The sequence below is a fragment of the Neltuma alba genome, unplaced genomic scaffold (assembly GCF_004799145.2).
Source record: "Neltuma alba isolate B1F8T4 unplaced genomic scaffold, ASM479914v2 tig00013198_pilon, whole genome shotgun sequence".
Lineage (NCBI taxonomy): Eukaryota > Viridiplantae > Streptophyta > Magnoliopsida > Fabales > Fabaceae > Neltuma > Neltuma alba.
The window spans coordinates 152,186-167,244 of NW_021637503.1; positions in this window are offsets into that span (position 1 = coordinate 152,186).

The following is a 15,059-nucleotide window of genomic DNA, read 5'->3' on the forward strand; positions in this document are numbered from 1 at the left end:
GAAGGAGCAAAGAAAGCTATGGTTAGCTCCAATTCTCAAAATAAAAATGTAATGTTGTGGCATCAAAGATTAGGCCACCCCAGCTTTGATTATATGAAGCATGTCTTTCCAACTTTATTCAATAAAAATTCTTCACCTTTCCAATGTGAAACATGTTAAATTGCTAAACAAACTCACGCCTTTTATCCCAAACATACTTACAAACCCACTACCCCGTTTACAATGATCCATACTGACATTTGGGGGCCAGCTAAAACCAACACCTGAACGAGCACAAAGTGGTTTATTACATTCATAGATGATCACACCCAGGTCATATGGGTTTACCTTGTGAAAGAGAAATCCGAAGCATTACAAAATTTTAAAAACTTTCACTCTTTTGTGAGAACCCAGTTCCAAACTCCCATCAAAGTCCTGAGAAGTGACAATGCCAAAGAGTATGTGAGCGGAGCCTTTAGGGAATTTCTTGAGCAGGAAGGAATCCCTCACTAAACCTCATGTGTCTATACTCCTCAACAAAATGGTGTTGCTGAGCGAAAGAATAGGCATCTTTTGGAAGTAACCCAAGCTATCATGATGGAAAAAAACGTTCCAAGTCTGTTTTGGGGAGACGCTGTGCTAAACGTAGCTTATCTTATCAATCGAATGGCCTCCAAAATTCTCCATTTCCATACCCCCATTCAAAAACTCCTTGAGACCTACCCCACCTCATCTATCATCAATACCATCCCTCAAGAGGTCTTTGGGTGTGTCATCTTTGTCCATAACCATGATGGGGGCAAACTAGATGCTAGAGCAGTAAAATGTATTTTCCTTGGGTATTCCTTCACCAAAAAGGAGTATAAGTGTTATTGGCCTACCATTAGAAAGCTTATAATCTCGAAAGGAACCGTCTTTTACGAGGATGATGCTTATTATCCCAAATTACCCATTCAAGGGGAGAACTATAGAGTAGAATGGCTAATTACGCCTGAACCTATGACTAAATCACCTCTTAACCCCCTTGAACCTTATATACCACAAGACGAAATCCCTGAACCTGAACCAAAAACCCCTGGTCCTATACCTCCACTAAAACACCAAAGCCCCATAAACACTCCTCACCCAATGGAAACCAATGCTGAAATTGATGCAGGGGTGACAAACATTCAAGTCCTCAATTAGGTGAACAGGATAGCAGTAGTAAGGTTCCTTCCATTCCAAGGCAGCAACATGATTCCAATCTGGAGTTGGATCCTGAAGAGCTAGGATGGCCTATTGCACTTAGAAAGGGGGTAAGATCGTGTACTCAGCATCCTATTCAAAGATTTGTCTCATATAGCAATTTATCTGCTAGAATACAAACCTTTATGGTGAATAGCTGGTAGGTAAAGATTCCAAAAACATTTCAACAGGCTATGAAAGATCCTAGTTGGAAACGTACTACATACGAAGAGTTAAGAGCCTTAAAGGAAAATGATACGTGGGATATTACCACACTTCCTAAAGGTAAGAAAGCGGTGGGTTGTAGGTGGATCTTCACCCCTAAATTTAATCCCGACAGAAGCATCAACAAGTAAAAAGGGAGATTAGTTGCAAAAGGGTACACCCAAACTTATGGGATTGATTATCAAGAAACATTTACTCCAGTGGCAAAGTTCAACACCATCCAAGTACTCCTGTCCCTAGCTGCTAATCTTGACTAGTCCCTACATCAACTAGATGTGAAGAATGCCTTTCTAAATGGATATTTGGAGGAGGAAGCATACATGGAAATCCCAAATAGAGTAATAGCTCCACCGAACTCAGTTTGCAAACTGAAGAAATCATTATATGGCCTGAAACAATCTCCATGAGTATGGTTCGACAGGTTTGCCAAAGCGATCAAAAGGTTTGGTTACATCCAAGGATGAGCTAACCATACCCTTTTTGTCAAACACAGTGATGGAAAGGTAACGGTCCTAATTGTGTATGTGGATGATATAGTCAAAACTAGAAATGATAAGGTTTCTATCTCTTAACTCAAGAAAGCCCTAGCTAGGGAATTCCAAGTGAAGGACCTAGGACAAATGAAGTACTTTCACGGGATTGAGGTTGCTAGATCCAAAAAGGGTATAAGTATGTCCAAATAGAAGTACACACTTGATTTAGTCTGAAACATCCTACCTTTAGCCCCTCAGAGTACACGTTTGGAAGTGTTATGGTTCAAGCGGATCATGACACAAGCTCATGGATTAAAAATTTCGACATAATTACTCAGGTTACTATTCACTATTTAAATTTCAGATTACAGGTCCAACTTTGAAAAATCATAACTAATCTATAAAAATCTTATTGAGGTGTTCTAAAATTATACCAAAATATCTTTGAAATCTCTTTAAGAAAAAAATATCCAATTGGACTTATCCTTGCCCAATTCGTACAGTTTAATCAATAAAGATTACTGTTCATTTGGTAAAATCTGGAACTTTAAGATTCTGTGCCTCAACTTTGAAAATTCATATCTCCTTGTGTACATGTCCAATTGAGGCGATCTACCTCTCATTTTAAATCTTGGGATGTGTACTATAAGTATGCCAAATCTTGTGGCTAAACGCATTCATTTGCTAGGTCAAACTGGAGCTACAAACTCACTACCCTAAGACCTACGTTTTGCCCCTTAACTACTCTTTACTTTAATTCTTTTTATTTCTTTGACATACATAACTTGGGATTACTCTTTTCCATTCATTCTCATACATTTCTATTCATGCCATAAACATTATAATTAAATACATGGCATTATTGGCATCCATAACATAGTTTACAAAATAGGAGAATTATATATTCATCAACAGTCTCATCCATTAACAAGAATAATTCTCTGCTTACTTCTTCTTGCTTCTCATGCCATTATTGCCCATCGTTGATTGACCTAAATGGTTGGTTACAAAGGGGTAAGATTTGGGGGAATCTCAGTAGCAAACATTACCACATACATACACAAGATGAATGCTAGTGTATGGTATGTAGTTTTTCATAAACTTAAGCTAACTAGTGACATGCCATCATGCTTTATGCTTGGTATCAAAATGCATGGCCATGGGAACATATTAAAAACAGCATTTTCGGCAACAATCATCATGTCACAACATCATTCAAACAACAAATACAAACCAACACATGAGCATACCACATCAAGCACATAAAGGGTAAGTTCACTACCTTGTACCTCAAGCTTTCTTCTTGCTTTTCTTTTGATTTCCTTGACTTCCCAACCACAAGGGCTTTCGGTCAATATCATCAAACATCCTCTTGGATATTCCAAGATCCTAAACATAATCACATGGGTCATACAATCCACTAGGACCAAGAGATTATATAAAGTTCAAGGCTAACCTTGTTGAACCTAACCCTCTTCTCTTAATTTTGGATTGATGTTCTAGCTTTGTAAAATTATTCCCTATCATTTTGATAAAATTTGGGCAGCACTTTCCCTTAGGAAAATGACTTCCCAACATCATCAAACTATCATAAAATCAATATATAACTACCATAAACCAACATAGAGAAGTTTGGAAGCCTTACCTTGGTTCCAAGTCACTTCCCCTCTCTAGAATTCTCTTCTTTCTCTCTCTAGTTTTGATTTTGCAAGAGTTTCCCCTCTTAAAATGGTCTTGCACGAAAATGAACTATGGATGGGGGGTATTTATAGGCTTCATACTTTCCATAATGCCACACATGCCCTTCTTGAATAAGAGCTCATCCGAGCCCTCCATTCAACCACCTTTCCATGTGTACACATCTTAAGCAACATAGCCTAAGAAGATGACAAGTGTCTTGGTGAGTCATGGCTTCAAGAAGCTTGTAGATGCTTCTAGAGATTTCTAGTTCCCTCTAGGTTCTTCTATACTCTTCTTGATTGCTCTAGATTCTTCTAGATAGTTCTAGATTTTTCTAACAACTTGAACAATTCCTTTCATGCCCATTCATCAACTTGGCATTAAAATAGGGAGGAAATAAATGGAAAATTCGTGTAAAAATATTTCCTTAATTATTTCTCCACTTATCAAGCCAATCTTGCACCGTATCGGATATTTTTCGGCTCCTAACTTACCCTGTATCACTGGGACAACTTCTTCTTAAAATTCTGGCCAATAAAAGGTATATATATGGCGCCATCTTAGAGGAGCATAGATGAAAATAATTAGCTTTGCTGACAAGCTACTTAACCTTACTGAGTCATGCAGTAGGGATTTCACTATAACAGGTAGACAAAGGATTGTCTAAAATATTCCTGTACTGCGTTCTGATTTTTATGCTGTCCATAAATATCTTCTACTGACTTAGTATGATGACTCGTAAGTGTCATGATTGCATTTTGTGACTCAGCATGATGACTCGTAGATGTCATGATTACACTTGGCGACTCAGCATGATGACTCGTAGGTGTCATGATTACGCTTGGCGACTCAGTATCGTCATGATGGCCCTTAGATATTTTCTTTGGTTTTGTCCCCTATTTAGGGGACAAAATTATTTAATATTTGACTGGAGCATTTTATTCAATCCAGAGCTCCAAAAATTCATCCAAAAAATATCATAAAATTCCTCATATTCTAGAGAAAATCTGTGAATTTTCTCAGGTCATAACTCAACCTGTAGCCCTACTTAAAAATCATTCTTTAAAATGCCCTTTTTTCGGCATAACTGGCTTTTAAGTATTCTTAAAGCCATTTTGCTAGTCTTCTGGGATGAGACTAATTTTATAATTTTCTACAGTCTCTTAGATCATACATCCCCATTTTGTCATAATTTTCTGAGGTTTCCTTATGACTCAAACAATTAAATCTACCTCTACATCTCAAACAAAGCCATAAACTTATAAATTCCTTTTAAGTTATCTCAGGGGTATTTTCATCATCTCTCTTCACAAAAGAGCCTTAGAATATTATTTCCCATTTTTTGGGATTTTCTTAGAATTTTCTAAGTACTTTCCATTTTTATCCCTGATGGCCTAACTTTCTGAATTTACGGTTTTACCCCTGCTTAGGCTCAATCTCATAAAACCATCTCTTTAAGGCTTCTAACTTAACCTTTGGTTTGTATCTAGCCTCTTTTCTCTTTCAGGGCCTTTGAGACTTTACTAGAGCCTCTAACTTTGATTACACTTTAGCCCCTTAAAACTTTCACTTTGCAGTTTAGTCCCTGAAACTGCTTTAACTTCCTTTCTCATCTTTAGGACCTCTACTAAAAAGGGGTCTGGTAGCCTATCCCATTTAGGCTATTTCTAGTACTTTTAGGCCCAAAAATCAAGATGTTACATAGTCCACGAAACAGGAATACTTGGGGCTAAACCTAGTGAGACACCTATGGAAGAGTCATGCAATCTGGAAGTGAAACCAAACGGGGCACCAATTAACTCAGAAAGGTCCAGAAGACTTGTGGGTAAACTGATCTACTTGACTCATACACGACCTGACATTAGCTATGCAGTTGGAGTGGTAAGCCAATTTATGCATCAACCTTAGGAAGAACATATAGAAGCAGTATACAGAATCCTGACCTACCTCAAACTCAATCTTGGAAGAGGAATATTTTTTAAAAAGAGGTGTATAAGAGACCTAGAGGTCTATACTAATCCAGATCACGGGAAAGCTGTGGATAACAGGAGATCTGTCACAAGTTATTGCATTTATGTTTGGGGAAACCTAGTTACTTTGCGAAGCAAGAAACAGACAGTAGTCTCAAGGAACAGTGCTGAAGCTGAGCTAAGAGCTATAGCCCTGGGGGTATGTGAAGGAATGTGGGTGATTAGACTCCTGAAGGAACTAAGAATTCCTTATGAAGGTCCAGTGAACCTTTGGTGTGACAACCAAGCCAATATAGAAATGACCAAGAATCCGGTGTATCATGACTGAACAAAGCATGTTGACATTGATTGGCACTTTATCAAAGAAAAGGTCGAAGATGGCACCATTAACTTGAGCTATGTGCGTGCAACTGATCAGATTGCTGACATCATGATCAAGCCTTTAACCAGAGTCAAGTTTGAAGGGCTTCGAAGCAAGCTAAGGATGGTTGACATCTACTCTCCAGCTTGAGGGGGAGTATTAGAAAGCCCTGATTTCTCTCACTTGATTCTCTCCATTGATTACCCATGATATTAGCTAGAGAATAAAGTCCTGATTTCTTGTGATATTACAATATCTCCAATTTATTTCTGATTGATTGTAACCAGCGTGATTTCCCTCATCCCTACTCTATAAATTGTAACCCAATCATATGAAATAATATGAGTGTGAGAATTATTCCTACAATTGATCATCTTTTAATCTTGTGGTGACGAGTGTCCTATGACATCATGCTTACATCATCAATCCACATGCCTTTAATCCGATCATATGTCTTGCATCTGTACGCTTAATACCTTCTTTTTCCATCTAACCATACACTTGTCTCCTCTATATTCCTTCATCATTTTGGTATTAAAATAGGAAGGAAATTAATATAAAATTCGTGCAAAATACAAACCTTAGGTATTCCCCCACCTATCTTGCCATTCTGCACCGTATAGGGTATTTTTTCGAGTCCTGATTTTCCCGGGACAACTAGGACATGTTATGGCACCATTTTCTCACCTCAAGTAAATCCATATGGCATTATATAACATGCCCAAAGAGGGAGTGATGCTTTTCCTTTGTTCTTCCATTAAAATAATTAATAATATTTATTTCAAAGTGAACTTGACCGAATTCTTTCTACCGGTCTACAACTCCGAGAATCTATCTCTGGGTATCAATACTATTTATTCATCACAGGGAATTCCTCTAATTTTTCTTGAGTCAAAATTCAATCTCTAGACATTTGACTTTGACTTTCTCTGGATAATACGTAAATAGGCTTTGAATTCCATTAAAGCCAACCTCTTCGCTTTCTGGGGACATAATTATTTTTAAAACTTGTGATAATTCTTCAAGTATTTTCTCCCATTTTCTTCCAATTATTTGAGGCCTCCCTATACCTTGAATAATTCATTTTTAATAATATTTAAAATCAGTCAAAACGCTGATAATTCCATAATTTCCTTCCAAGGGCATTTTCATCATTTTTAGCCTCATACAGGCCTCTGAATCTTATTCCTATTTTTCTAGAATTTTTTTTGAATTGTTTAGGCCTTAACCTACTATTTTTCATTTTCTGAGATTTTTCTAGGATTTTCGGGCATAATTTTCATTTTTGCCCTTACTAGCCCAAAATTTTACAAAATTATAATTTTGCTCTTGGTTTGGCTTAACCTCAAAATTCACCTCATTGAAGCTTCTAACATAACTATTAGCCTACGTTCATCTCTGTTTCTCATTCCCGCCTTGAGACTTTACTAGAGTCTCTAACTTTCTCTTTTCTCAGTCCCGAAAAACTTTCTCTTTGCAATTTAGTCCCTGGGAATCCCTCTGTCCTTCCAGGGAATCTCTAGGACCTCTGCCAAAAAGGGTATGGTAGCCTACCCATCTCAGGCTAATTTTAGTACTTCTAGGTCTGAAAGTTTGGATGTGACAATGATCATAACCTTCCCATGTGTATTCTTAACTCCATTGGAAAGTATTTTGAGGTCCATCCTTTGAAATTACCATAAAGCCCTTGAATCTTTGCCCTTAAAGTTGATAGACATTACAAGGGCTATATCATCCTTCTCATGCTTTCATTTGGCCTTAATTATTAATGCAATTTCATCACATGGCATTACAAAAATTCTACCAGTAGAGAGAGTCTTAGGTGGCACCAAAATGAAGAGGAAAATGGAAGAGGAGCTCAAATCCTCTCTTAGCTTTTAATATAATGCCACTTGAAAAATCAACCAAGAATTTCATCATCTCATTATTTTTGTTAACATTTCATTGTCTGCAACTCGTCTCCTCATTAATTAGAGTATGTGGGGTTTGATAATGAACTCTGATGGATATTAATTACAGTACATGGGAGAAGAAAGATAGTTTTTATTTTGTCTCCCATTTTGGAAACATTTAATAATTTTATTTAGGAGTAAATTTGACCAAATTCTTTTTAATGGTCCACAACTCCTAAAATTTGTTTCTTACCTTCAAAAATTCCTTCTCATCATAGGAAAGTTTTCTAATTTTTTTTGAGTCAGAAATTGGCTCAAAAGTTTTTTTTTTTTAATTTCTCAGGAAATGCCACTAATTGGCACAATTAGGCTTTAAATATTTTTAAAGCCAATCTTCTCATTTTTTTTGGGGATAAAAATTTTTATAAATTCACATAACCCCTTAATTAATTAATCTCCATTTTTATCCAATTATTTGAGGCTTCTTCATATTTCAAATAATTGGATTTGACTAAATAACTTATAATTATCTAAAATTCTAGAAATTCCTCAAAATTCATTCTGGGTATTTTTGTCATTTTAAACTTCAAATGGGCCTTAATACCTCATTTCTCATTTTATGAAATTTTCTACAATTTCAGGCGTATTTTTCATCTTTACCCATTTCAGCCCAAAACTTTTTAAAGTTAATGTTTGCTTCATGCCAAGGTTTAAACCCAAGAATTATCTCATTAAGATCTCTAACATGACTTTTGACCCATAATCATCTCAATTTCTCATACTCAACTCCTAAGACTTCATTAGGGTCTTTATATTCCTTGTTTCTTCATTCCAAAAAACTTTTACTTTTCAATTTGGTCCTTGAGAATCCTTCTATCCTTTTAGGGAATTTCTGGGACTCCTGCCAAAAAGGGTTTGGTACCCTGCTTATTTCAGGCTATTTCTTGCACTTCTAGGTCCAAAATTTAGGATGTTACATTTAAGTCATATTAATTCTCTATATGAACCAAGTCAGAAAGGCCCCACTCTTTATTTATAAAACACCTTTTGTTTGGCTTTATATTAAAACTAGAAATCGTTTTTCATTCTAAGCTCATTCTAGTCATGTTCTCGGAGTTCATCTTATGTATTTGATTATTTGACTCTAATATATTCAAGATAGGTATCAAGTCAAAAGTGCTATGATTCTATACTAGTCAGACTAAGCCTTTTTAATGTTATATCTCAGTTGAACTATCCTGATAAACTGAAGATATATTCCAAGTTATTTTTTACTTTCATTCTACTCTAGTTCTATATTGAAAAATATTTTATCAAATTTGAAATTGTCTAGCATTGTTTTATACAGAGTATCTTATCAAAGAGAAAATATTTTCAAAATATATTAAAACACTCTACAGAATAGCAAAGGGCCAATGGGAATATTAAAAAGAAAAGAATATGTCAAAAAGCATTGAATATGACTGACTCAATCTGAAACAAACTTTAATGAAAAGATTCATTTAATATGTTCACCTACATCAAACACAAGCTTAAATGGAAATTTCACTTTGTGTCTAGTAGACAAATTTCGAGATGAACTACAAATAGATGAATGTATTGAATGAAGATGTAGAGAACTAGAAGAGATTAATTAGAGAAGACAAGATCTCACAAGCTACAGAAACAACATTCTTGGTAACATTATTTGAAAAATTTATTGAGCTTCAATGATTAGCATTTACTCTGTTTAGAGAGAAAGAAAGACTCACTCCATTGTTACATACTTTCATTAATTTGTTGCTTAGAATCATGGGATTCTAAGTGGAATATTGTCTTACACGTAGTAAGTGGAGTGATTACCTCAAGGATTGACATGTTGCCTCTAGTATAGAGGTGGTTATTGTACTATGGCACCAAGAGCCCATTGAATTTTGGGGATATAGTGAAACACTTAAGTGGAGTCTAAAGACTTGATGTAGATTAGTTGGACCAAACTAGTATAAATCTTTGTGTATAGTATTCTCTTCTTATCCTTTCCTTCAAAGACAAGAGGTGATATCTCTTTCACTCTTCTCTATTTATATTAATTGATTTTAATCTATTATTAGTTATAACTCTTATTAACACCCAATTCACCCTTCCTCTTGGGTGTTTAGCCTTGCTAACAAATACTTTTTCATTGCTAATTTCGTCAATAATGAGATTTTTTTTTTTGGGGTAACGCATGACGGTTTAAAACCATCACGTATTTTTCACAAAGAATAAATGATACATCCATATATGACAACAACCATGTATGAGCCAAAATAACCGACATATATTGATAATTTTATATTAGTGTTTCTTTTCTTTTCTTTTTTATCCTATAAAATAATAGAGAATCAGTGGTTTTTATGAAAATATCACTTCTGTAATAATAATTAAATAATTAGAATGAATTAAATAAGTATAAAATATTTATAGAATTAAAATACCATATTCAAAATTTACACATAATTAAATATAAACTATGCTTTTGTTATCTACGTACCAGCTCTAATCTCATCTAAATTGAATTCACCACACTCCTAAACTTGAACTGGTTTCTTCGAGGTGCTTCTGTAATCTTATCCAATATTTACAATCCCTTAATAATCTTTCCAAAAACTATATACAACCTATACAAAGATTCCAAATAATAAGATTGGTAAATTATATGCTTCCGCTCATTAAAAGGGGAAAAGGGCCAAATGTGGCTCTAAATGGCCATTCTTTCATCATTTACTATTGTTTTCCTGGTTTGCAAAACACATACGGGTTAAGGTCATTATATTCTTTTATCTAGTTCTTTATGTTTTATCGATCCTTAGCGTGGTTTGTGAAATGAAAATAAAGAAATAAAACAAAATAAGCGAACTTTTGGCTCTAAATTTACCATATGCTATGCTTCAGATGAAGTTTATAAATGATCATTAGTCACTTATTGTAACACCTTATGTTTATACCAATTAACTTGCCTTGCGGAAGCATTTGGAATCACTTTTGAAGACTACAAGTTATGAAAAATCAAGTTTGAAAATTTTCTTTTACGGATTACTATTTATTGTAACCCAAAAATGTGGCAAACTTCGAAAATTCATAACTAATTGTAGAAACATCGAAATCGAGTGATTCCAAGTTCTATGGAAAGCTCTTTGGATAAAATTTTGAGAGAAAATAGTTTCTAGACTGATTGCCTTAAAATTTGAGCCCAGTTTTTCTTGAAAAAATTACTGTTCATATGGTCATTTTTCCATTTTCCACTTATTTTAGCCCAACTTTGGAAGGGCATAACTTCTTGTGTGGTTATCAGGTTCAGGTGAACCAACTCTCATCTTGAAGAGAAAAATCCCATCTATTTGCTCACCGAATCTCATGGCTATACTCACTCAATTGCTTAATTTGACTTTGGTCAAAGTTTAGGTCCATAATGTTGACTTTTATCCCCCTTGGAAGGATAAATTGTCTTATTTGACCAAGTACTTGCATACTAATTCTCCTACCATATAATCATGCATATCGGACAACACTAGCATGCTTTCACATATTAGCACATAAGCTAGCATATATCCATAACTTAAAACCTTAAAGCATACTCTTAATTACATTCATCCAACATAAGGTTTTTCTTCATTCTTCTTCTTCTTCTTGAAGCAAACTTAATTCTCCACTATAGCTACTTCTTTTCCTTTGCTCTTGGAGGTTAAAGGCCCTAGGGTTTGTTAAATATGGGGGTAAGATTCTTGGAGAATCTTAGTAGCACATTGCATACACTACTATGGTTACACATCACAATGTAATTCAAGCTACATGCATACATACATACTTGAGTATTATGTACTTGCCATGGAAAAACATAACATCATAACATAACATATCATCTCAACCTTGAATAAACCAAGGTATACATGCATGGAGGCATCATGGCATAACATCATAACACATAGCAATGAACATACAATGTATAGTAACTCTAACAAGTAATAGAATGCAAAAGCTACCTTGTTGGCTTTCCTTCCTCTTGAACTCTTTTCTCTTGACTAGATCTTTGCCCCTTTGTTGTGTATAGCCTATTAGGCAACCAATGACACAACATTAAGCATTACTTCAACTCCATAACTTAACATAACCCCTTAAACCCCTTTTTTCTTGACTTTTAAGGTTTATTTTTCTAGCTTTGATTCTTGAACTTTCTTGGGCCTTTCCTACATAATTTTTCATGTAGAATCCATTTATCATATTAGTTTTATGAAAATCCAATCCCTTCCAATTGACTTAGCTTGGCCGAACCATATATATTTATAGGGAAAAGGATTTTCAACCAAACTAACATGTAACCACTTAATCTTTAACCTTTAACCATGCTTAATCTTCATCTAAACCATTCCTTATCATTTTGATAAAATTTGGGCAGCACTTCCCCTTAGGAAAATGACTTTCTATCATCATTAAAATAGCCTAAAACTAACATACCATCATTATAACTTGAAATGGAAGAGTTTTAGAAGCTTACCTTGCTTCCAAATGACTTTCTCTCACTAGAATTCTTCTCTTTCTCTCTCTACACGAAAATTTGCAAGAGGTTTCCTACTTGAAAGGTCTTGCATGAAATGAACATGTGAGGGGGTATTTATAGGCTCCATATTTCACTAATTCCACATATGCCCTTCTTGCATAAGCCTTAATCTTAGCCCTCCAATTCTTACCTCTTTCCACATGTACAAATCTTAGGCTATGTGGCTTAATATGTTGACACTTGGATGGTGAGTCATTAGGGCTTATGTCATCGTTCTTATCCATTAAGATTAATTAGGCTTTAATCAAGGTTAACTCTCTTAATTCCTTGATTAACTTGACTAATTACCCTTCTAGAAACTTTTGACTTTTCAAAGATAGATGGTTAGATCCTAGCCATCCAATGAACCATGTTTGCCACATGTCACAATCCTACGGAAGATGACTTAACCCTAATCATCTTACTTAAACCTAATTAGGTTTTAACCTATCTTGATTTATTTTTTTCTTTTTCTTTTTCTTTTTATTTTCCTTTTCCCTTTCTTGGCCAATTTGGGCATAACATGTGTCCTTGACATTCTTCAGAAATTTTATCACCCCGGTTGTCCTGACAGTCTACTGAATCGTAATATAATATTGGTTTATTTTATCTGATAGCTGAAAAATTCTAGTATCTCAGAATTCTTATATTAGATCACCATTAATTATATCTATTTATACTATAAAATTCATCTAATTCTGTAGAAAATTTATGAATTTTCTCATATTATAACTCAGACCATAAGTATTTCTTTTTAAATTTCCCATAACAAACTCATAAACTGCAGTTCTGGTCTTAAAAAATGTTAAAGCCATTCTGCTGGCCTTCAAGGGTTGAGACTAATTTTATAAATTCTATAGCCTCTTAGATCATACATCCCCATTTTATCATAACTTTTTGAGGTTTCCTTATGAACCAAACAATTAAATCTACCTCTACATCTCAAACTGAGCCATAAACTTATAAATTCCTTTTAAGTCAACTCAAGGGCATTTTCATCATTTCTCCTCGTATACAGGCCTTAAAATGTCATTTTTCATTTTTTGGAATTTTCTAGAATTTTTTTGGGTATTACTTCCATTTTTACCCATTCCTGGCCCGAAACTTTCCAAAAATTACAGTTTTGCCCCTGGTCAAGTAAACCTCATAAATCACCCTATTATGACTTCTATCATAACCTTGGTCTAAACTGACCTCTTTTCTCATTTATGGGCCTCGAGACTTCACCGGAGCCTCTACCTTTCTTTACATTTTAGTCCCTAGAACTTTCTTTATTTACAGTTTAGTCCCTAAAACCCTTCAACATTCCTTTTACATTTCTAGGACTCCTGCTCATAGGGATTTAGTAGCCTACCTATCTTAGGCCCAAAACTTGGGGTGTGACACTTATTATGACAAGAATATGATAGAAATATTACATTTTATTTTACTATAAATGAAATTTATAGTAACCTAAGCATTGGACAAACTGACATGACCAAAAAATATGAGATAGAAAGACAACTTCAAAACATGCCGCATGAGATGTATAAATCAATATGCAGTTAAGACACCATAATAATGCATACAAAGAGACTTTGAACATTATGGAACTTATAATCATCATTACAGGATGGGCTACTTATAGTAAGCACAAGCTTCAAAACTACTACTATCAATCCTTAATATAAAACCCAGTTAATTAATTTGAAGAGATTAAGGAAGTTACTAAATGACTTAATTATAACATATGTTATATGATCTCTCTAAAATACTTATACTGATCATTAGATTATATATCAATTTATAAGTGAGAAAAGTTATTCTGGAAAAAATGATAAATATAAATAGTTTAAGTTAATGGGTTAAATAGCAAATTTGCCCCGAAAGCTTTCACAGAGGAGCTATGGGTATCCGGAAGTATTTTTTGGAGTACCGTCATCTTGGAAGTGTGAAAAATGTAGCAATGTTGACTAAATCTAACAGAACCCAAACAAACATCATACACGGAGGATATTTAGACACATAGGATAGAAGGTCATTATCCATGCTAGAATAGTGCTCAGTCACCCATCCTTCCCCCCCTCTCTCATGTGTAATGGTAACGATATTTAAAGAGTCAAATAGAGGCATTGAGTGGGGTTTAGAGTTGGTTAAATAGAGGCATTGAGTGGAGTGGAGCTTAGGGTTGCAATGAGGGACGAGTGTAAGGAGGTAAGAGTGGGATGGACTAGGCATTGTTATTACGGCATGGTGTGCCCGGCCCTTCGCACTTCATTGATGGAAATGAACCAAAGAAGATTTTATGGATGCGAAAATTATCAAAAGGTTTGTTGTTATGTCATAATAATAATAATAATAATAGTAATAATAATAATAATAATAATAATAATAATAATAATAGTTATTATTATTATAAGAATGAATGTGTTTCTTGTAACACGATTATCTCCAATCTATTACTAACTTTTTTTAAACTCAAAATTTAATAATACCAACCATGGTGGAAAAAAAATCTTAGTATAATCTTTAAAAAGTCTACTATGGTTATAAAAAGAAATTTGATTTGCCAGAAATATTAATCATGATAGAAATGACTTGAACTAATCATTAGACATGTCTATTATAATTATAAGAGCTTTACTAAACAAATTGTATGAAAATCATAATTAATAATATTTTACAATAATGGGGTCTTGGGCTTTATGAAGTCCAAAACAT